The sequence below is a fragment of the Plectrocnemia conspersa genome, unplaced genomic scaffold (assembly GCF_051122295.1).
Source record: "Plectrocnemia conspersa isolate PC_06_02 unplaced genomic scaffold, ASM5112229v1 ptg000001l, whole genome shotgun sequence".
NCBI lineage: Eukaryota > Metazoa > Arthropoda > Insecta > Trichoptera > Polycentropodidae > Plectrocnemia > Plectrocnemia conspersa.
In genome coordinates, this window is record NW_028277165.1 from 19,994,238 (window position 1) to 20,017,264 (window position 23,027).

General features: G+C 32.5%; 1 protein-coding gene across 8 annotated transcripts in view; it reads left to right on the plus strand.

The window, feature by feature from the left end:
• The window catches only part of nAChRalpha1 (nicotinic acetylcholine receptor alpha1), a 173,967-nt gene that overhangs the window by 122,217 nt on the left and 28,723 nt on the right, over positions 1-23,027 (plus strand). The gene's annotated exons all lie outside the window — the stretch shown is intronic.

Below are 23,027 nucleotides of genomic sequence, written 5' to 3' on the forward strand. Positions count from 1 at the left end.
ATGCTTGCGTTGTTGAAGCATTAACTACCATAAGTGCTTCGCATGTGTATAATAATAAAGAAAGACAAATATTGGATTGACTTATTGGACGCTTCTCTCGTATTTTGTATAAACGTAATGATATTGGAACAAAATTTTGCATGCGGAAAGCTACTCCGTACACCAGCCAACCGAGATCTGGTTTAAGGTTGTGATTTATCTGATGGACTGGTCCTAGATCCGTCTTTTGCGACTCACTTTTGCAGTATAACACATTATATTTATTGTTTTTCTTCACTGAAGATATACGATCTTTATTGCCATATAACTCTATGCAATTGGTGAGCCTGAAAATGAGTTTTTTGTCCTCTATCAAATGCAGCATTTCTGGTAGTTAATTCTTAAATGGTAGAAACAATTTTTTTTCGACCGATTATAATGGATTTTTTATTTTATTTTAATACTATTAAGATTTATTAAACAATATTTAGAATGAAAAAATCATCATAAGACTAATGACAAATCTTGATAAATTTGGGAAAATATCAGTCACGTGACATGTACGTGTGTTGTAAGTTCTCCCCGGGGATTGTACACAGTTTCGCCCATTCTCAGTAAATTATGTGTAGTGAAGTGCATTTTTGTGTAGTGGCCGGATTGTTCGAGGTCGAGTTTTTGTCATGTGCCGTTATTAATTTCAATAGAGGTAGTTTTTCATCCAGCGGAGGTCAGTGGCTCTACGCCCCTGAACGGCCCCGGAGGGCTGCTTGCTACGGCGCCAATCTGTCACGTCCGCGATTGTCGCCGAAAGTCATATCGATTATTAACGACGTCGTTAAATCATTTTTAATTGTTGCCATTTGTTATGCTTTCGTGGCCGTTTTTCACGCCGGCTTTAAAATGCGGATCAAATGCCGTTATCTGTCCAGCCGATCGCAGTTTAATTTTTTCGTCCCGCACGTGACGTAAAGATTTAATTACAAAATATGGGGGTAACGGATTGAATGGTTCGTTTAGTATGCGCATATTTTTAAAATCCATTTTAAAAAGTATATGATAAAAAAAACGTTCTAACCGCGCTCTAGTCGACGCAACGTGAGAGGGATGGATAAAAGGCGATGATAAAGATAGAATTACATTTTTTAGTAAACTGTGCTGAAAAAAAATTTTTTGTAATATTTGTCTATTTTTTACACGCACACCTAACTTTGAAATAAAAATGCTTTAAAACACTGATGATTAAGATGTTGTTATTAATTATTTCGTACATAAAAATCTGCTTTCACTATTTATTTAGTTTGGATCAGACTTTTTTAAATCAGAATTTTATCTTTTTTTGACATGAAAACTTTCTTAATGATAAAAGCAACCGTGATTATTTTGCCCTCCGCTCATTTTTTTCTTTATTAATGGCATACATGCGGCCATTAATAACTCAGAATATTTGTTATATGCTGATGACCTGAAAGTGTTTTAGAATATTCGCACAAATTTGGATTCACTTTCTTTACAGAAGGACCTGGAGTCACTTTAGAGGTAGTTGATCAATAATCGACTATTTTATTGGATTGCCAATAAAAATAATTAAAATATAACTTAATGATAAAGTCTAATAGAATTACTAAAATACTATAAAAACATAACGATTCGTTTGCAATACGACCGCAACGTTTGACAGCATGCTGCGGATAAAATGTGAGGCGAGAGGGGGAATTCCAGGAAGCAATTAGAAAGAGAGCGAGAAAACTAATTGTCTTCGGCAAAAAATACGAGAGCGAGAACGAGAACGTTGCAAGTATAATTAAGCATATCACACTTGTTCTCGGTGTTTCTCGTACAGCTAGGATTTTAGTAAAAGCATAGATGAGCTAGTATTGAATTTTGGCTTTCTTTAGTGCAATCTTTGTTAATCCATTATTTATCATTTATATAATATTATACATATATTGTATGGGCCAGCTATTTTTAAATAGCATATGATTGATATATTGGCCCAAATCTTCAAAATATTATCTGATATATGGTTAGCGAAAGATGAAATACAATCTTAACAACTAATATAAACATATTATTTTAAACTTTTAGAGCAACTTCGTATATAAGTAAAATTGACAGGGAATGCTTTTTTGTATCTACGTCATTATAATATATGTATTATATTATTCTGAGAAACTTTTCGTCACTTCTTGTCATTTAAAAAATAATTCTCAATAACAAATATTCACGTATATTATTTTTCTCTTATAGTGTGTGTACATAATATGTATGTGATAAAACGTATTGTACGCATGCCATTCGATTTTATAAAATTGAATTGTGTAAAAATTGAATAAAGAAGCGGCTTTCAAATTTGATCTTAAAAATTATTTCCATACGCTCTTTTCAAGAAATTCCACCACGTACAAATAGGCATTCGACTGCCTAAATCAAATAGAAAAAACTTTTTCGAACGTGACTTCTGCATGTGCCGTATTCGTACATTTTATGAACAGCGTTTCTACTATGTACAATAAAAAAGTTTTTATGAATGACACTTTTTTTAGGCGTTGTATGCGACGCAGTAGATCATGTTGTATACATAATATATGGAGCTTCCGAAATATTTATAGCATCAAATGATTTGAACTGTAATCATTTGGAAAATATAGAGATTTGAAGTCGAATTTCCCCACTAACAGCGGCCCCTTCGTGCTGGCCGTAAGTAAACTTTATGGTCCAAGTTTGTTGACAGTGCGGTAAGTTTTATGGCGTTTGTTAGTAAGGAGTAAAATTTATCCTCGCTAATATTGCAAACGGTGAAAAGCACTTTTGCCGGCACCGCAGAATATACGATACCATTGCCTATATTGGTCATAATAATGAATATGTATCTACGCTAGGGAAGGGGGGCATCGCCCCAAGCTCTCCTCTTCCGCGCTTTCGACCGCAAGAAAACCAAATTTATTAGTCTGCGAGACCAGAAAACCGCAGCCTCGTAAATACGCCCCCATTCATGGCATGGGTTTCTTCTTCTTCTGCTTTTTCTGTCCAATGCATGGTCACGTTTCCAATGCTATTGAGTCAGCGCGGGTAAATTGCTAACGATAAGGGCGAGATTGCATTTGAACATTTGTCAGTGCACGGACCGAATAGAGACCAAAATTGCTTTTAGCGTTTAAAGTTTTACCTAACGTTTATTATCTATGTGTTAGCTCTGAAGTAAAATATGCTTACTTGGAAATTCAAAGTGAATTTCTATAATATTATGCTCCACTTGATTTTAATAAAAATAGACTATAAAATGGAAATTAAAAAAAAGGCTCTTGGGGTAAAAAACACATTTTTTCAATAATGTTATAAAGTTAAATATCATCTACAACAGAGGATGCATTTGGCTTTTAATATTCAAATTCTAAATTTCAGACATTTTTTTAAATCAACGGTTCTTTATCTCGCAATAAGTATGTTATTATATATATTTCTGATTAGCTATCACCCTATTAGTTTATTGCCATCATTTAGTATTTTTATTCTTTCACTTCAATTGTAAGAGGCTTTTGATCATTACCCATAAAATTTAACCAGCAGTGCTATATTTTATACTCTTATTTTTCAATTATATAGAAGTTCATAACAAAATTGTAAACATAAAAATGGTAATAATTTTATAGTAAATTTTTTAAATTAATTTTCAAATTAAATTAAACATTTAAAAAAAACAGAGCACCAAACTTTTAAGTACACGTATTTTGCAAATCTGCACATTTGAATTAAATTTTATGACTAATTTTAACACGTAGCATAATTTCTTAATACACATAAATTGCCATAACTTTAAGCGTAAAACACGAAGTGCAAATAATTAATTTAACAATATTTTATATACCTATAAACAATATCTTTTCAGATTCAAAAATTGCATGTTTTTTATTTACGTCATTAAATACTTTTTAGACAATTTAATTTTAAAATGATTTTAAAGAATTAAACGGCTCAAGCATTCACTTACATAATTATTATATAACTATACGCCTTAACGTAATCTTTCTCTACCTGAAAGTAAACAATAAAAATTTAACTTACATAATAACCTAAATTTAAGGAAACAATGGATAACCGAGCATAGCCATTGTTTTCTTAATTAACATTGTAAGTTGATAAACTTTAGTGTTGTACCTGTTAAGAAATCAACAAAGCGTAGATATATGAATATAATATAAATTAAAAGCTAATAATAGTTAATTTAATGTACATAATATTGTTCACAGATAAGCTTCTGTGACTTATAGTATTTTATAAATAACGTATATTAATCATCCATCCAATTATTTTTCGCAACCCTAATTTTTTTATTTTTTTATATATACCCTTCCAAGTTATATCATATTTTTCGACACTCAACAATAAACGATTTTTATCAATTAAATATTTTTACCATTTAGTTTAAGGCTGCTCAACCAGTCGATCTTTGCTTAAATATATTTATTTATTTAATGTTTTTTTCTTAAATGTATTTATTTTTACAAATCTAACCCGAAAACATCTGAAAAATTTACGCATACTCCACAACTGTGTGGCGCTGTCTGTCGTGGTCATTGGCCAGTCGTTAAGTCGTTATTGCATATTTGTCCGCCGGTTGCTTATAGAGTAGACACGAAGCCGTTTATAACCTCCATATTTTTATTCTAGCGTGCGTAAAAGTGTCCAATTCAAGTACATTAGATCACTTTATTACAGAAGCTGTTTTTAAATTTAAGACGTTCAAATATCTTCAATAAATAATTTGTTTTTTATATTAATCCTTTCACTGTTATGCATGCCATGGCGAGCAACGCCCAGGCGCAGATAGCTTATGATTTACGCCGAATGCCTAATTAATACTCCAACTTTTATAAATATAAATAATGTAAATTACCATATTTTATAAAAACTTTTAATACCCAGTGGCGTAGCTAGGGTATGTGCCACCCGGGGCAATTCTTAAAATTGCCGCCCCCCCCCATACATTTTTTCGCAAGATCATAAAATCAGCATTTCTTAAAATAATAAATTGATTATTGTTAAGCTCTTGCTATTCGTAGATTTACATAAATTTTAGTTTATTCAGGGTTAAGAACCACACTAGACGATTCCATCGCGAATATGCCACCCCCAAGCAAGTGCCGCCCGCACCCCCCCCCCCCATAGCTACGCCCCTGTTAATACCCTGTATTTATATTATTCCTATATTATTTTTTTACCGCGGATCTATGCATGCCATTGAGATAAACGCCTAAGCGAAAATGGCTTACGATTTACGCCAAATGTTCAACTTTTAATAATACAAAAAAAACTTTAGATGTAAATTGAGATGTTTGTTCCCTCTTATGAAGAAAAACGTTATGTCTTTGTACAATTTTTTTTTTAATTTATTAAAAACAGCGCAGCGCACGGACGTTGACTATATTTATAAGTACAATATATGGTCGCGATGAAAGAGTTATTTAGCCGCCTCTAATTATTATTGCATTTAATATCTACGAAGTAATTGTGAAAAGTCTTTTTTTTATATATTTTCAGAAGTCACAAATTCAACAAAATAATTTCATTGTATAGTTCTTACAACTACGGTTAAAATTACCTGCTAAAATATGTTGGTCAGACTATGCACACTTGTAAAGAGTTACATACCATTTAAGGGGTGTCCCATTATTATGGCCAAGGCTGTATAGTGTTAGCATTTACATTACTGTTTCACTTGTAATGCGAGCGCCTTTAATTAAAATTTAGCATTATAAGTATTATACAAATATTTTTATCAGTATCAATTTCAATCGTTTACACTGTTTTATTAGTGTAGGATACATTTCAAACAGTTAAACGATTTGCAACAAGCAAATATGTAAAACTGCTTATATTACTGTAACAAAACATTTTTAAAAAAACTCCTTTTAGATCATCAGCAGCTAAGTAAGAAAAGTTCCTAATCCTCACCCCCCGTTGATATTACTCATTTCCACGTGAGACGATAAGAAAATCGTTTTTCACGGCTTATCTTTCAGTTGTAAATCTGCACTCGATTCCGTAAAATTTTGGAACGCAGCCATAAAACTGTAGCAAATAAGTTATAGTTCAATGAACCGCTCGCCCATTATCGTACGGGGGACTCTGCAGCATATAATAAATACTAAATTACCGTCACGTGTAATGTTGCCCAACATGGTTTGCGGGTCTGAAAATGATTTATGCTGGCCCTGTGTCTAGCGGCAGAATAGTTCTACATACATCAAAAACGTAACAATGTCTGTTTATTTTCTTATATATGAAAATTAAATATAAACCTATTGCACATTATCCACGCAGCGTTAAATAAGATAAAAGGCGACGAGTAAATTATTTATTAAAATATATTGCTATCTTGGAATTATTATTAGCATACCTCACGTAATTCTCATAACTGAAAATATACGGTTTTGGTAATGGAATAGGTTTTAAATGGATGTTTAATGTATTTTATTACGCGGGTGTTTTTAAGTGCATAGTTTATAAAGATTTATTTTCTCAGGTGTGTCTAATCATTGTGAAATAAAAACGAATAATAGCATTAAGGCAGTGATGCGCACCAAAAAAATATTGCGTTTGTAAAGGTTATATAAAGTAACTAAAAAAATATTATCCATAATTTTAAGCTAAAAATAAAACTTAAATTAAATTTGAGTCTAGATATACTTACATACAATGTGATGAATTAAATGCATCACATTTCAAACGTTTTTGGAACAATTTTCAAGTAGATTCCAACTAGAAACGTACGTTGAGGTACAAATCATGTAGATTCCATCCAGGCACGTACGGTTAGATACATTTTCCTCGAACCGCCTTTATAAAATTATTATAAAGGCGGTTCGAGGAGACTGCGCATAAAATAATTATAAAGGCGCCCTCAACCTCTTAAATCGATGATAACATCAAAATTGAATGTATGCATCCTTATTCATTTATAATATTTATATTATCGTGAGTTTAAATATGTATTTAAAACATGTAGTGAGTGTTGAAAAACGTTGGCAAGCACCCTGTATTTTTGACGCGTCCGGGTGTGTGAGTAGCCATTGATGTTCGCGTGGGCGTGTGATCGCATCTGAATATTTCCCGTCAGGGGCATTACCAAATCAGATCGGCAGTGCCGACGTGCAAATACCAAAATACACATTTATTCAGTTGAAATTTGCAAATATAATAAGAGGGCTCGCAGACAGTACCGGCGCGAAATCCTGCGAGCTTAGGCACCAAAGTATTATGGGTGGTGTAGCAAGAAAGCTCGAGGATTGTGTTCATTATAAATAAAAATTCATATTGATATATATTTGTGAGATTTCTGATATACTTTTAAATAAACACTATATATTAAACCACCCTTAAAATATTATTGAACAAAATGTGAACTAGAATAATATTTTTATAATAAAATTAAATCATAAATATATGTAAAAAAATATCCTTATATAATATGTATTAAAACTAGGGATTGCAATAATACTGGTATTACTGATGAAGAAAACAGTCAATACCGGTAATAAAATTATTACTGTTATTTTAATTCTTTGACCGAAAAAATAATCTATTGATTAGGAAAAATAATTAAAAAAAAACAAGAATATTTTCTGTACTACCGGTATTTGATTTTGTAATAACGATAGTACCAAAAGGCAATTTTTGCCCCAGTACCGGTATACCCAGCAGTATTAGTATTCTATAAGGATTGTTTTGGTACAATTATATAAACTTCCCTGTGGTAAGTTATCGACTTCGTTTATTTTTTTTTACATTTCTATATTAACATAACGTTCTTACATCGCAAATTCGGTTTAAATGAAATAAAATCGAAACGTATATTTCAGGCTTTCAATATCGGTAACACCTATACTTGTTCAAAAATATATAACGGTGAACTTTTTCACTAAGCTTCTAATAATGGCAACATCTGTCTGTGTGATATTTTTCACATTTTTGACAACCTAGATTTTTTAATTTTTGGTGGCAGCCTTTATATTATATAAAGGGAGATTTTAGAATAAATTTAAAAGTTTTAATTTAACCATATATTTTAAAATCGATTATACTATGAAAACAGTATTAAATTAAGATATTTTATTTATATCAAATATACTATTTTTTCTTCACAAACAACGAATTTTTTTCGTGAAAATAAAAATAAAAATAACGCCATAACTTCTTTATAAACTTATTTAATAATTAATAAAGTAAACCACTTATGGATAGTGAATTAATTTAATCAGCCGAATAAATGTGTCTTAGAAAAATGTATTTCGGTAAGAATAATTGCTAGAAAGGTTAAGCACATTGCGAGTAACATCAATAGCCAATTAAATAAAAAATATTTTTTGGCCTCACCCAGTGGCTTCCACACTTTTAAGCGTGATTAACTATATTCAAAAATTAACTTAAAGAAGCAATTTAACAATCCAGTCTAAAGCTATTAATAATAAATACTAAATGGTTTTGGAAAATAAGCCTTTGCTGCAGATACCATATAATTTATTAACGACTTTAACTTAAAACCACGAGAAAAAACAGTGGTTATTTATTAAACTTAAACTGCGTTTGTAAATTGTGAAAAAATTACTTATCTTGTGAAAAAATTACTAAAATATTTACGATCTGGCGTACTTCAAAGAAAAGTTTGCCGAACCCTGATCAATATTTTTGTATTTTTTAAATAAGTTTCTTTAAATGTTTATCTCATCAAAATATCAGCGTGAGATTGGATTAGATTTAATGAGATAAACACAATTAGCTAAATAGTATTTAGTGTAAATATCGTCAGAGTAACATACTACGTACGTTAGTTGATGACTAGTCCACAAACTTTTTTGACGCTCTATGTAGTTTATACTTATCGCTTTTATCACGGACTGCCACTTAGATTTTCGCCCAGCGATTTATCGAAACGCCCTGGTAAAGAAAAAACTGATTAAATAATGGAGGAAAGCGCGAATTGAAATGAGAAAAGCCTATTTGAATAAGCCGCGTGTCGCATTGAAAAATTGATGATTTCCATCGATATGTTCGGCCGTAATCGTTCTTCAAACGTGACGGCGCACACATACCATATAAATTCAATTTATGCCAAATGTGTGTACGTTTCGCATAAGGGAATATTTGCATGAAAGGCGCAAATGGCTAATTTATATTTTATTACATTAAAAACCAATTACTACGGTAAAGGAATGGTTTGGTGATTTAACCCTTGAAATTGATTTTTACAATCACATAATCTTTACTTTTCTTAAATATTAATTATACAATGTATGTATATATTTCAGTTTAGATAATTTTAATTTGTATTATAAACATATATGTATTACATAATATTAATACATAATATATGTATATGCATGTATAAACAGAAATGCGTGTGTGCGTATATATTTTTTAACATAATATTATTTTTTTCGTGTTTGATCTTCTCTTCATATATTATGAAAACCGATATGTTACGCGTATCTGAATACGTCCTCAATTTTTATATAAACAAACATACCTATGTACATATATGTACATGAGTTCTCATATATGTACGCGCTTTATTTTACTGTAAGATGTTTGTACGGACATACAAGAAAAGGTCTATAATATTCTTGAATATTATAGGATTAAATTAAATTAAAATTAACCACAGCACAAACTAACCTTTAAGGTTATTTCATCAAAATTTTATAATAAACCACATTTGGTTAGGAATACATCGATACATAGTATGTGTGTGATTGAGGCAAAGATTTTTTTGCTGAATAGTTTTTATTTCTAATTTGCCTCAACTTGTTTATGACATATATTATAATTGACAGAAATAAAGATAAATACTCCTTTTAATGTAAAATTTATGATGCAATGTCACATAGATCATAAATACTTCAGTCAATGAGTGACGTTTGAGCAGGAATCGTGACTTTCTATGCACATCGCAATAGTTTTCGATAAGGCTCCAAGTAAGCTTGGCTTTGTTATGAGGAGCGCGTGTCACTTTTATAATTTATTGGCGATTATCATTAAATTTAAATTGACACACTTTATGCGAAAGTGATCTTAAACAAGTTTTCAACGATATTCTGAGCTATATTACTGAGCGCGGATTGAGGCTCGATCTCCTACTTGGGCTGTCATGAAGATTGCTGCGTTCAGGTAAACGGACGCAAAACTAATTATGGTCTCATGCATCACTAGCCAATTTAAGGGGACAGATATTGCATATCATAGATTGCAGAATAGTAAAGATTTTAGTCAGGCGCGCTCCAAATATTTAAAAATTGGTCTCTTAGAGAGAGGGTTTATTTATTAAATACTACAATGTCAATACTTTGCTTCGTAGCTTATTAAAATAAATACGAATTGTACAAATTCTAAGATCATTCCCTACATTTTGTATTTAAAAACAATGAATATGCACATACAGACGGCAAGCTAGCAGCAGTTAGTTTGCGGCATCACAAACCGCACTCAACCTGAAGCGGGCAAATACGTTTCAAGTGAAACCGCACGTACTCGACCGCACACCGAATGAAATTGTAATTCCCCTTAATATCTTAAGACACGGCCAAATTAATAAATAACAACGCGACATGTGCTGACAACTTATTAAACTAGGAATTAATTTGCCGGGGGTCACGCGGCGTCGGCGCAATTTGCCCGCAAACAATTCAAGTGTCGTCAATTAGTGAGCGCTTCGGGTGCGATTAGGTGGTGTCTGTGTAATTTTAACGATCATAGCTACCCGGAAATGACCAGCGGTAATAACGATCACAGTCCGAAATGCGATCATGTGTGATCACCCGTAATGTAATTGCGGGTTGCACAAACTGCACTTGCCCAAATTTGACACCATTGCGGGGAGTGATGAGCTGGGATCCAAAACCAGTTAACGATATTTTAATTAATTTATAAACATGCCGGTATATGGTTGGATAAATTTACTTAGATTTTGGTTGTTTTGAAAAAAATTAAATATAAATATAACGCGCTATTTTTTATGTAAGATACATATTAGACAGTTTATACATAATTTGCCATATTAGACATAAGTAAACAATTTTTATATATGCAATAATTGTTAAATATCTAAAATAATGTTCCAAAAAAATACTTGTACTGTTTTCCCATCCTTAAAACACCAATATATCTATAGCACTCATTTTTAAAACTGGTTTGTCATATGAATGCGAATCTGGTACATTGAGTACATGAGATTCTTTAGGGCTCCAAACTTTTGTGCGTGAGGTATTAAAGAGTATCAAAACAACAAGTTACATGAACCTATGAACGTAAAATATATAAAAAAAAATACGTCCTCGGTGTGCTGGACATATGTCTCGCATGTACGACTCGGAGCCTGCAAAGCGCTCAACTTTTAAGTTGAGGACAAGAGAAGCTCATGTAAGCCGAATCTCTGTTAGTTGAACAAAGTATAGCGATACTATTGAACACTGATTTATTTATTTATTAAATTTATTTATTTATTTATTAAAATTATAACTATCGTGACCTGACAGGCAAACCCAATGCGTCACGATAGTCAAAAGTACAAATACATCATAATAAATACAAATATAAACAAGACAATACGAACTGAACCAAAACTCCATATGTGCAAGAGAAAATGTCAATATGTCTATGGACAGAATTGAGCAGATGAATAGCCTTGGCCAGAGAAGAGTTGGCAAGTGCTCCAGTTCTAGACTTTACAGGCAAGAATAGTGGACGCGACCGAGAACTATAACCACCTTCAGGAGCCCACATTTGAAGCTGCTCGAGCACTGAAGGATTATTTACGATGCCCTTGAACAATTTCCAGAAGTTTTTAATTACATAAACACTTCTGCAAGTCGACAAAGAAACGTATCCCAGGGCTCCCAAAATAAAAGCACTGGGAAACAAGAACGGATAATACCCGTATTCCTTCAAGTATAAATATCGAAGAAATTTACGTTGTACTTTTTCCAGCTTCAATTCATTACATTGATTCATTACGCCTGGGATCCAAATGATGGAGCTAGTTTCTAGTATGCTGCGGACTAGAGTATCATAAAGAGTGCGCAATACTAAAGTATTCCTGAAGTAACGCGCATTTCTCAAGATAAAACCGAGCATTTTTAAGGATTTGCTATGAGTCTCTGCAATGTGCTGGCTAAATTTCCAACGTTCTTCGAAAGTCACTCCTAAATCCTTAGTTGAAGAAAACCTTTCCAGAAAATATCCGCCTAGATGGTATGAATATTTTGCCAGCGTTAATGCCCTTGAAAATAAAATTGTGTGACATTTCTTTACACTGAAAGGCAATTGGTTATAGCAAGCCCATTTCCATATAGAGTTGAGATCCTCCTGTGGGTCGAGGGAATCAGAAATCGAATGCATTTTCTTGTAAATTTTCAAGTCATCTGCATATAATAAAAAATCTGAATGCTCTATTGCTGTTTATATGTCATTAATGAACAATAAAAACAACAAAGGACCCAAATTGGATCCTTGAGGTACTCCAGTAGGGGTCGTATATCGTTCTGAAAAAGAGTTAATATACTTGACGAATTGATATCTATTGGTCAAGTAATTTGAGAATAGATTTATGAGATCTTCAGAAAACCCGAAATTAGATAACTTTTTTACAAGTAAAGCATGGTTAACTTTATCAAATGCTTTTTCAAAATCTGTGTATATGACGTCCACTTGTACACCAGAGTCCAATGATTTTGAAACATAGTTAGACAAAACCATTAGATTAGTGCCAGTGGATCGAGATTTACGGAAACCATGTTGTTGGTCGAGAAGCATACATACTGATGTGAAAGATAATCTTGAATAAGGCTAAGGCTCATTTTATCATGACATTTTACACCCGTTTTGTGTCCACTTTCATACATAGAGTTTATAAATTATCTTTACATTTTGACGTTTAGTTAATCGTCAGCTTTTTTTGCAGTCTGTGATTGTGATATTTATTTCCATAATATAATTTTCTTTCTCAGTTCTTTCTGTGAATAGCAAGTCATTTAACCTTAGTTTTTTGACTGAGCTCAAGACGTTGCTTCACTCTCACTATGTATTGTAACAATCATTGTTTAAAATCTACACCCAAACACTAGTATAGCACCTATTACTATGTGTCCTTAATAAATATATTTCTCTATTCTTTTTATTTTTCCACCATTTAGAAACGTTGCTGCATTTTATTACTTTAATTATTAATTTTAAGACTAACTTCCATAGATGATACACCTTGGTCTTTTATGAGAGCTAGAATATATTCGAATGAGGGTCCTATGAATGCAATGTAATCACCAAACCTTTTCAATTAACAGTTTTGAAGGGATTACATCTACTTTATATTTTAATTGCAATGTTACACTATTGAGCACGCCGTTTGTAGATATTTTTAATTAATTCTGAGTGTTTTAATTGCTTCTCCTTTTAAAATATCATATGCTCTTTCTCATGCTGTAAAGACAAGATGCAAAGGAAATTTTGACAAATAATTTTCAGAGAATTCTCACTATTTCACCTATGTAATAGTGCTGAAATAGTGAGAATTCCCTTAAAATGATTTGTCTTATACTATATCAGCTTACTTAAATATGTCAAACTACAATCACATATTAACCAACGCAAAATATACATAATTTACCATATTCCCCTTATTTCATAATAAAAAAATTACAGGACTTCAGAAATAAAAGTAGCATTCGATACCGTTTTGCTCGAGGGCTAAGCCTATAAATTATCTAGGTATATATTCTGATTATATTAAACACATAAAACGCTTATACATAAAAGTTCGAAGCTATGTTGTATCGCTGAATTATGAACTCATGACAAACACTAATAATGTATTTTTTCTAAGCTTCAAATCATTTAAAATAAAGCAATACAAATAATATATAACATACCTGTTTGAATTAACCTTAAAAATCTTTATACTTATATCAATAATTACCATAAACATAGCAAAAAATATTACGTCAGACCATATTAACCTACTAATATCCACAATTGATGACTACGCCAAGACCAAACTTAAATTTATTTTTTAATATAAAATGCTTTAGAGGCATAAATTTACTTTTAGTTGCTCTAGGTCCTCGGTTTAGTAAATAGTTATAAATTATTTTAAATTCAATAATTAATCAAAATGATATTAGTTGTAAATTTCAATAATTTTTTTTATTAAAAAATTATTTATAAACCAGGAAATTGTACTTTACTTTAATATATGTATAATTCTTGATAAATATTTACAATTTGATTATATAACCCAAATAAATATTATTAAAAATAGAATTTTCCAACAAATCGCTTATCTGATTTGTGTATTAGATTAAGATTATAATTTGTGAAAAACACGATTAGTATATTTATATAATTTTATATTAATACTGGCCATTTTATATTAAATAAGTTTAGTTATTAATTATTGATAATTCGGTAATATAAATATGAGCAATATAAACGTAAAAAAAGTTATTAAAAAATAAAATAATATGCGTTAAACGAAATTAAATTTTAACTGAACAAACTATTTGCTGGATGTCACAAAGTTTTCCAAAAAAGGGGAATTATATTCAAATGTTCGCTTCACAATTTTTTCCCATACCATTCTTAATTAAAGGAAAATCCATTCTAGATTCGAAATCAATTTTGGATAGAAAATACCGACAGTGGTGACAGCTAAGCCCACAATTTCAGCGGATGTGATTTTATAGAACTCGTTCAAATCGGTCGCGTTCAGAATCAAATTAAAAAGCCGAAATAGGTCATTTGTCCCTTTGGCATAGAATGCCTTGCATTGATAGATGATTATGCGAAGCTTAATATTTTTACATATTTTCGATCTCTCAACCAATTATATAACTAAACAGATGTCAAAATTTGAAAACGACTTTTAAATTTGTATTTATATTGTATATTTCATGAATATTTATTATGCAGGTGTTAATATCATCGGTCATTTTATTACGATATAGAAACTATTTTGGTCCTCTAATTTACAGCAGGGGCAATGAAACTAATTAATACTTAATAAACAATATATGCCAATTAATATCTTGAATGACAATATCTGCATTATTAGAATTTAAAAATTGTTGTATCTAGGCGAAATTAGTAGAAGATGAATAGTCTCTACAGGCATTGCAAAAACACCGTATAGCAAATAGACTTGCCTTTTAATTTAACCTACTTTGACAAAGCTATAGTAATACACATATGCGAAACGTAAATACGAAGCACCAGTGATCCTCGCTGACTGTAGACTTTTGAATAATATATTCAGACTGTCTTTCAAAGATGATGTTTGGCGGCGGCAAGTTGATCCAAATACTACTCAAATGTAGGGTATGCAAATTGGTTATTTTTATATTTGCCTGAAAGTAAAAAAATCTCAATGAGTTCGTTCATCTGAGATTTATTAATAATGCAAAAATAACGTAAAGGATGAGATTGGCAGGAGATTTATTTTATTCAAAAAGTGTTTTAGTGGTCAATTTTAAACTGACACATGATTTATGTATATTAAGTGTTTATGAATTACTAATGTGAATTATATAGAAAGTCAAGCTCTATTATCAAATATATAAACTGTTTTTTATAACCTATTTATTCTTGTATTATATTCAACAAGAAAATCGAAGACGGCGATCCGATATTGTTCTTTTCACCCCTATTTTGGGTATATACGAACGTGTTCTTTGCAAAATTGAAATCAAACGCTGCCACTTCGAGATAGGTCGGCTCCCTATTTCTTTTTTATCCAAACAGGCGTTTAGCTCACGTTTTGCGGCGAAAAGGTCGTTCGATACGGACATTATCTCGTAGGAATTATCAAAATGGGTTGCGAGAACCCTTTTCTCAGCCTTAGGAAGTGCGCTGGCCAGAATGCGTTATAAGAGCGTAATGCGAAAATATTCGGTCAACGTTATTGCCCAAGCTTTAATATTTAAAAAATAAATGGGTCTTAAAATATATTTATAATAATATTGAATATTAAAAATTTATAAAAATCTCTACAGTAATGAGTTGTCTGTATTATCATACTAAACTACAGTTTTTTTCAAATGAGAAAATATATACCTTTATGTAAAAGTACTGAAACGAAAATGAGATATTTTGCTTTTCAAATGACGTTACTTAAAGCTAAGAGTCATGTACAAATTTTACTTTTATATAAATGAGATTATTTTAGTCATTAAGTCAAAGAAGCAGTTTATATTTTAAGATATAATTATTAATTTAAATCAACGTCTTATAATGAATTAATTTACATTTTTTTATGAGAAGGAATATATAATATGTATTTTATACAAATAGAAAAGGCATGCGATAATCAAATGTGTTATTTTTAATTGCTTTAATAAATACAAATATGTACACAAATATAAAACAAAAAATATACCTGGTTGTGAAGGCATTAAACACATGTGATGGCATTAATCCTGAGTGACACATTTAAAAGCGATAATCCCATTGATTAATAGCGATTTTCCTTGTGGGCTTTATCGGTTTTATTTCCAATTCACCTTGCCTTCTTTAATACATACGATAAATAGACGCTTTTCTAATGGAGCATCTAAAATTCAAAGCAGATGCATTCAAACAAACACCTTTAGTGTTAAAATTTGGATTTAGGAAAGGCCTGAGTACACAAGAAGCACTCATCTCGATGCAAACGCTACTTTGGAAATGTTACGAAGTTCATAAACCTGTTTACACTTGCTTCATAGATTTGATTCCATAAAACATTATCATCTTATAAAGGGCATAAGTTTTATCGGGCTAGATGACTTTTCGAAAATGATGTAAGTTTTCTCAAAAATATGTATTAAGCAGTAACAAGCATTAAGGAAGATTAAACTGAAAATATTTCAATGCAGAAGTGTCAGACTTATCCTTATGTTTCCATTTTCCTACTTTTTCAATATATACTTTAAAATCATATTTAAAAAAGCACTACAGGGTCATAAAGAAATAAAAAGTAGCAAGGAGACAATTAAATCTAACGGTACATAGCAGTAATTCAGAATATGACCGCGCTTTTTTGTGATAGGGATGGCTGGCGAAGTGAAAACAAAAGCAGGTATTGCATACACAAATAGTCCACGAAATATTGTTGCTTTTTATTACTTTAGGGAGCGTAACCCTAGGGGTGGTTGACCTCGCGGCCAATGAGACTCCTGGTCGAATCCTATTAGACTGTTTATTATTTTATATTTACAAGTTTGTTATGGATGAATACGGCGTGACGTTTCTCGTGATGTCGGAGTTCGTGCAGTTGATGATGCTCAGGATGGCTCAAGCTGCATGCGACAGGTGTCAGGAGTGTCAGCTGGGGGCGCGTAGCTGGTTCCTCAGGAAAGCTGCTGGTCGTCGTTTGCCGCTGATTCCGTCCGCTCTCTGGCTTCTGGTCTCTGTCTAGTGCATCAGCGCCTCGTCTCTCGCTAGACCGCCTTGGGCTCTCTACCAAGGTCTTGTGTCAACTGCGGATCAACTCGGATCAACTCGGATCAACTGCCATCTCCTCGTCGGAGTCCGGGCTTATATTATTTTAGGGGATGCACCCTTGCTGGCCAATCACGCTTGTGCGTCGATCTCCTAGCCAATCGCTGGAGTCGCTTCGTAGAATTCGAGAAATCGGATGTTGCATATTTGGAAGCGAGTTTTTGCTTGCTCCGACTTTCGAATTCTACGGAAAGGGTTTGCTGTTGTGATGATTAATTGCATCCGCACCGTTTAGTCACAAAAGGGATACTCTTAACGACCCGTGTTGTGTGGTCAAAAGAAATCCCTCTTGTGCCATGATGTTTGTCTCATTATTAACAGTGAACATTCTTGGTTACGGGCATTAACAATGAGACAATTGCCCTTTTTTGTCCGTTACTATTAATGGTGGTCGACAGTCGCCACATTACCTTTCATCATAAAGAGTACATAAAATTTAATTACTGAGAACATGTCACATGAATATGATATTACTGAGAACATGTCACGTGCGAAGTTATTTAGTTATAAGAAGCAATTTTACGTCATATGTAACAAATCAGATTTCTCAGCTTTTATTTTTAGCTTGATATTTTCGTACCGCACTGTGGCGCGATAATTATTTCGCAGAATCGCAGTCCGCGGGGCGCAATAACTGGCGCTGAGCAAAATCGAGATTATTTATAATCACATTCGCATCGTTCGACACAAAGCCGTTATCTCGTATCTTTCGATGGGAATGGGCCGTTAGTGCCGTGGCGTATGGCACTTTACATATTCGGCAGTTCGTACTTGTGTTAACTAAGCCCGCGTGTATACCAGCCGGTAATATGAGTTTAATACATTATTTGACTATTCGCGGAGCGACAGAGTGGTTCAAAAATCGCTTTATAATAAATTAAAAAATGCATAAACTTTAATTATATTTAAATAAATACAGCATTATCAGATTTTGAGACATTGTGTAATTTATTGTAATTTAAAATCGTAAAAAGCTATTGAAAAAGTATGCTGTTACCGCACACGCTCGCATTTAAAGAGATTTCATATTGTAACATTCATAGCCGATGCGTTCCGTTCGGCAGTTGCATGCGAAATGAGCACGCTCCTTAGTGCGTTTATTTATATATGAAACCGAACGCGGCGAGCGCACACACACCCCACCCCTCAATTTCCCCGGATGGCGTTATGTTAATTACCTTGTCCGACGTGAGATATTGACCTGATTAAAATTGACAAAATGGCGTCTGCCCGGGGCAACCCGAGTGCGTGTTCGCCCCAATGAAAAATTCACGCGGCCCGTGAATATTTCACGAGTACCCGGGCCCCGGGATCGGCGTCGGACCAAAGCGCGGACTCACGCCGCCTTTACGACTTGCCAACTTCATAACGGCCCAAGAAAAATTACCACCGAATTTAATGGCGGCCCGTCTGGACTCGGCCCCATTACACGGCGCCGAAATATGACGTCACGGCAAGTGACGATGGCGCTGAGGCATGCGTTTCTTTAATATATGTATACATATTATAATTTGTATTATATATTAAATATAACTGATACCTCGTTTACCTCGTTAACTGCTGACCCCAATGTAATTTAATAATAAATAAGGGATCATGGGACTAGAAGCAAGAAATTTTAAAAGCTGGGTCATGGGTGCGGTTTTTATTATTATCCCTGTTTTAACTTATTTTTTAATAAGCAGCACCGCAGTTAGGATTTGCAATACCGGTGATACTGCTATTGAGGCAAAAATTGACCTTTGATATTACTGGTATTACAAAGTGAAATACCAGTAAAAAATTATTTTTCAAATCCGTATATTTTATTTGTTGAAACCGATATCTCCCTGGCTTAGAACTACGAAAACGACGATACTCATATTGCTTGAAAGTAAAAGCGGAAAATTTATTATGGTTATTTTAGGGGATTTACCTAAGTAGTGCTATCGGCGTAGGATAACAAAGTAGAATAATATGATGGTATTTAAAGTATTCACGTATTATTTGTTTTCTATAATATTCACAAAAACATTTATAACTTAAATATAATTAACGTTTAACATAAATAGAAATAAGAAAAGATAATTCTTTGAAAAATAAATATTATTGAGATATTCTAAAATATATAATAAATATGCAATATTTAAAATAAAAATATTTAGGGAGCGTAACCCTAGGGGGGGTTGACCTCGCGGCCAATGAGACTCCTGGTCGAATCCTATTAAACTGTTTATTATTTTATATTTACAAGTTTGTTAATGGACGAATACGGCGTGACGTTTCTCGTGATGTCGGAGTTCGTGCAGTTGATGATGCTCAGGATGGCTCAAGCTGCATGCGACAGGTGCCAGGAGTGTCAGTCAGGTGGAGGCGCGTGGCTAGTTCCTCAGGAAGGCTGCTGGTAGCTCCACTGTCGCAGATTCCGCTCTCTTGTCTCGTGCCTCAGCGTCTCGTCTCTCGCTTCACTCTCGTGGATTGTCCTTGGGCCCTCTGCCAAGGTATTGTGTACCAACTGCGGATCAACTCGGATCAACTCGGATCAACTGCCGTCTCCTCGTCGGAGTCCGGGCTTATATTTTTTTAGGGGATGCACCCTTGCTGGCCAATCACGCTTGTGCGTCGATCTCCTAGTCAATCGCTGGAGTCGCTTCGTAGAATTCGAGAAATCGGATGTTGCATATTTGGAAGCGAGTTTTTGCTTGCTCCGACTTTCGAATTCTTCGGAAAGGGTTTGCTGTTGTGATGATTAATTGCATCCGCACCGTTTAGTCACAAAAGGGATACTCTTAACGACCCGTGTTGTGTGGTCAAAAGAAATCCCTCTTGTGCCATGATGTTTGTCTCATTATTAACAGTGAACATTCTTGGTTACGGGCATTAACAATGAGACAATTGCCCATTTTTTTGTGCGTTACTATTCATGGTGGTCGACAGTCGCCACAAATATATAAATATATCACACCTTAATCACATCACAATCGCCAATCACATTGGTTTTGGAAAAAATATATCTCATTTTTAACAAACAGATTTACAATTTTGTACGTGCTCTAGCCGCTGATATAAAAACTAAGAAAGCATTCAGATGTCAAAAATAATGTTTTCCAAAAAAAAAGATTTGCCACATACATTTTTAAAAATATTTTTTTCAATAATGTAATGAATGAAAGTGAAGGAATAAATGGGACAATGAGGTTTTTGTTCATAGTCATCTTATTGAGTTTTATTGGTACTCATAGATACAATAAATTTTCAACATAAAAAGTACTTTTAGAAGTACTTGAATGTAAGAGTGTTTGTTTAAATGCTTCTTATTGTTTGAAACACGAAATATTAATATATAGTTAGCCCGATAATTGATCATAAGTAATTTATTATGTAACTCAAAATGAAAAAATATTAGCATTTAAAAAATAATAATTCAAAATTGTAGATAGCTTAGCTAAAGGATTTTAAACTAAATGAGTCAACTACTAATAATTTAACGTCATGTTTTCTTGTAGAAGATTTCAATTGATCGGTTTGAGTTCCAAAAAGATCTTGTTTTGTAAATTTGAGGCAAGCGCTTTCGGTGGCATGTCAAACATTTATTGCCGGCGGTCGTAAAAGGGCAGCCATAATTGAAAAAAATCCAGGTGTCCGCCGAAAAACTCGTTCAACGAAAGGGTTAGCCGATTGATTTAGAGTTTTTGGCCTTGGTCATAAAAATCGTTTACGACCGACATTAAAACATTTCACAATCAATGCGTAGCCGTTTGAGAGGAATCACGCTCCAGACCCTCCTTTTTATCGGGAGAGTTTGCCAAGAAAAGAAACCTTTTGAGTTTTTGGCGACTCTCTCTCTCTCTCTCTCTTTTCTCTCTCTGTATGTTGAAAAGCAGCGTCATTAAGCCGAAAAACCCATCGGATAAGCTTCGGTCGGATAAAAAGGGCATTTATCGCACAATTCTATTACCGAGGTGAGGATGGTCTTGCCGGACTTTGAATATTATATCGTTTAGGTAATTTTCTATTGGATCACTACTACTCAAAGTTTATATATAGTAAATAAATATTAACCAAATATTTTTTGATTAATTTGCATGTGATTTTAAAATCGTTTTTATTTTATTTATTTTTGGATTTTTTTACATTTTAATCTTTGTAATAATCCTAATGCAAGTATTTTCATACCGATTATTTTTTTTTCATTTTTATTTAAACATCTTTACCATATATAGTTGTGCGTCGTTGTAAGTTACAACCCCTTTTCTGTTTACTAATTCAAGTATGTCCTCTTGAAAGGTGGCGTGTAATTCTATTACTTGTTCGCAATACGTTTAACTTTGCTATTTAGTGGGATATAAATCAAGGGATTCACTTTATATTCCATAAAAAAATCATGAATATATTTTTCACATTTAAAAGAACCTTATTAGTTTTTCAACACACTGTTTTTCTTCTTGTAAATTTCTGTAAGCTTATATTCTGTTATATTTTCAGTTAATAAGTAATGCAAGAATTACATTAGATTACATGACTAAAAACAATAGCAACTCAAAAGCAAATATATAAAATACATTTGTCTCACATAACAATCCAGTAAATTTAAATTTACAAATAACCATTGAATACGTTTTAACAAAAAGTAAAAATTTTGCTTTTAAAAATTAATAAAGTAAACAATTTGACAAATACGCTATCTTAAAAAATACTTAAAGAGAACTCAAATTAATCTTTTATTTTCTTGGTATGCAAAAACTAAATTCTTATTTATCTTTAATATAATTATAATACATATTGCTCGTAATTTCAATATTCCATAATAAAAATATATATTTGATGAAATTTTAAAGATGAAGTAAAATATTATTTACAGTGGATGATAAAATAAATAAATTTAATATTACTTATAAATCTACGAGACACGAACTTTAAATGTATAAGTAATAACTTATTTCAGGGGTTGGTTTTTTTATAGCCAGATCGTTAATAATTTGGGCTTAGAGGGCCATAAAGCAAAATTATAGTAAGCTTCGAAAAAAAACGTAATATAATTAAAATTTTCAAACGCAATGTAAATGCACTGTTTTTTTGTAGCTTTTAGTAAAATGCGTTAAGAAATCATGCGATTTCTTAACGCATTTTAATCGCATCCATCAAAGGCAAATTTCTAAAGCCATATAGTATTCAACATTAATAGCTAAGAGCGGTTTTTTTTCTTAAAAAAATATTTAAATTACTCCTTTCAGTCAAAAAATCTAAATAAAAGTATATTGTAACTAAATTATCAAACTGCTGTATAATCAGGATATTCACCTACCATTTTTGATAAAGTTTACAGAGCGAGTAAAGTTTACCGCTGACATAACTGGTTCAATAACAAACGAAAGACTGGAATATTTCCAACAAAGTACCTGCAAATACAAATAAATATTCGGAGGCTTTGACATCTCTTGCATGCTCACAAGTTTCATATTTTTATTACTTAACTAAGCTTTAACCTGTTCCGTGTATATTTTTACCATAATCAGATGGGACACATCTGAGTCGATTTCTCTTCAGAA